Source organism: Humulus lupulus, chromosome X (assembly GCF_963169125.1).
Source record: "Humulus lupulus chromosome X, drHumLupu1.1, whole genome shotgun sequence".
Taxonomy (NCBI): domain Eukaryota; kingdom Viridiplantae; phylum Streptophyta; class Magnoliopsida; order Rosales; family Cannabaceae; genus Humulus; species Humulus lupulus.
In genome coordinates, this window is record NC_084802.1 from 94,244,221 (window position 1) to 94,247,115 (window position 2,895).

The 2,895-nt window shown below is 37.4% G+C and overlaps 1 non-coding gene across 1 annotated transcript; it reads right to left on the reverse strand.

The window, feature by feature from the left end:
* Nucleotides 1-2,159: 2,159 nt before the first annotated feature.
* Nucleotides 2,160-2,266, reverse strand: LOC133807896 (small nucleolar RNA R71). Its single transcript, XR_009879782.1, has one exon. It is a non-coding gene; the product is annotated as a small nucleolar RNA R71 (small nucleolar RNA).
* Between the last annotated feature and the right edge of the window lie 629 nt (nucleotides 2,267-2,895).

Consider the following 2,895-nt stretch of genomic DNA (forward strand, 5'->3'; position numbering starts at 1 on the left):
GGTTTATATGATCGATTCATAGAAAGTGTCGATACGTACATAGGAAGCTGCTTGAAAGCTTCTGAAACTCTGAAAGGCGATGAAGGTTTTTGGGAGAGTTTGAGAGAAAAAGGGAGACTTTGTTTTTGAAAGGAAACTTTTTGAATGCAAAGATGGTGGGGGTTCAGGTTTGATCACCCTATTTATACGTAAACTATGGGAATTAATTTGGACCATTTGATTGGGTTAGATCGAGATCCAAAGGCCACGATTAAATGAACCATACGGTGGCAAAAAGTTAACAATGAACGGATGCCAATTACAGACAGCCTCGTGTCCAGTACTCGAGTAGTGGGCAGGCACGATGTTACATGGCAGAAGCCTAAAAGCCCCTACTGTGCATGTCAGAAAGTGACGACATAAAGCAAGAGTAGGAGCTTGGGGGCAAATGTTGTACCCTAAAAATTAGCAAGAGTCTAGTCACTCAGTTCAGGTACAACTTGCAATTGAATACGTGGAAAAGCAGCCAAGTAGAACCTTTGGTTAATAATGATGCGATCAGGTCGAGTTAGGACCTGACAACACGACGTACAAGTTGTTATCAAATCGCCTCTTAGGATAACAATCCAGTTCAACATGGGCACTCTGAGCTTAATACGAATTAAGGTTTAGATAGTCTTTGAACACTAGCTCAGGTAGGATATTCAGCTTGTGGAAACCTAGTCATAACACATATTGAAGGATCCCAAGAGATTCGGAGGCTCCTTATACGCTCATTAATGCCCAGGCTATATTGCATATCTATCATTTATTATCCGATGTAGCAAGGGTATATTCTATTCTGTTATCAAATCATATCCCAATGTAAATGGGAATAATCTGTATTAAATGTATACCTTATTTATTCATGAGGTTACCCAAACCTATCCAGGAAATTCCCCTATAAATATTAGGGATAATGGATAGTGAAGGAGGATGACATTTTTGTATTACTAAAATTCTGCAGAAATTGTGAGAGAAAAGTAATAATACTGTCTCGTTGACTAGGTGGATTTTAACCACTGAACCACATAAAAGTTGTGTGTGTACGAAAGGGTTCTTATTATTTCATTATGGTTTAAAATTTAGCACTAATATCCCAATTAGATTTCTTAATCTACTATTGGCGAAAAAATGCGTCAATATCTGCTATATGTTTAATTTACCATAGAGATGTAGGAAGTTTACATATAGTAGAGAGTTATATGTCCTAATAAGAATATAATTTGCAATTTTTAATCTGCTATCCCAATTGATATAGGAATTCAGGAAATTGTGTTAGAGAAATATAGAGTGGAAAGTTGATGAAATTAATTGCCCTATCTTTAATCAATTGAATTATTCTTTAAGTTTTCTGAAGTTAATTGTATTTTAATTTAGTTAATTACTTTCCGCAACTTGATTTTCATTATACCAATTAGAAAAAATAGTTAATTTTTGGTACTTAGTAAATAGTCCTCGTGGGTTCAACAATCTATTTTCACAATGTTACTTGTTTAACGATTGCGTATACTTGTGTATTGGATTTTTTTGAACAAGTTTTTGGTGCTATTGTTGGGGACTGTATTATTAATATCAATATAGTCAAAAAAAATTCTAACTTGGTTCGTTGCTCAATTTTCTTATTTTAGGAACATGTTCAGTTTATGTGACGTCAAGTTGCTGCAGTACTAGTACCTGTTGATCCTAAGATTGAGAAGACTTGTAAGGAGAACTATAAGAAGAAAACTTGGGAACATATGGCTTTGTATTTGGGAAATCAAGGGAATGAAGCTATTGGGGAAAGAAGTTTGTGGGACTATGTTCTCCCTACTGTCTCAGCAGTGCAATCTTGCATCAGAATTCCAGCTGTTGTCGCGAACAACTTTGAAATAAAGCCGGAAATTCTGACGATGGAACAAAATTTTGTTCAGTTTGGGGGTTTGCCTACATAAGATCCTAATTTGCATATCACTAACTTTATCTAATTGTGTGATACCTTCAAGATGTTTGGGATGACAGATGATGCAGTTAGACTCCGCTTGTTTCCGATTTCCCTAAGAGACCGAGCCGAGAGTTGGTTAATTTCGCTGCAAGCCAACTCAATCACTACATGGGAGGAGCTTGCTCAGAAGTTCCTTGCCATGTTTTGCCATGCTGCAAAGTTGAGATGTAAAATCAATAAGTTCCATCATAATGATGGGGAGTCTTTGTATGATGCTTGGGAGTGCTTTACGGAGTTATTAAGGAAGTGTCCCCACCATGGAATTGAGAAGTGGATGATAGTCCACAACTTTTATAATGGCTTGTGTGGTACTACTCGCACAATCACAGATGTAGCAGTAGGAGGTGCTTTCATGAGAAAGAGTGTAAAAGAAGCTAATGAACTACTGGAGAAAATGGCCATGAACAATTACCAAAGGCCTATTGAGTGAGAGAACACAAAGAAAGTAGCTGGGGTACTTGAATTGGATGCCATCTCTATGCTTACAGCTCAAGTGTCGTCCTTGACAAAGCAGTTACAACAGAATAATATTTCAACTCAGGCCACGCAACTACAGAATGTATGTAAAATGTGTGGGAGTGCTCATCCACTTACTCAGTGCCATGCAGTGGATATGAATAACATGCCTATGGAACAAGTTCAAACCATAGGAAATTTTCCAAGATCACCCAATAACCCTTACTCAATGTCCTTCAACCAAAAGTGGCGGAATCACCCTAACTTTTATTGGAAAAATAACCACGGAATTTAGCAGCCTTTCTAGTAAAACCAAAACCATTCTAGCAGCTTCCTCCTGGAATTTATCAGTCACAGGCTATACCATCGCAGAAACAACCTCTAATGAAGCACCGGAAGCTGAGTCTGACATTTTTAATCAATTCATGGCTGAAATA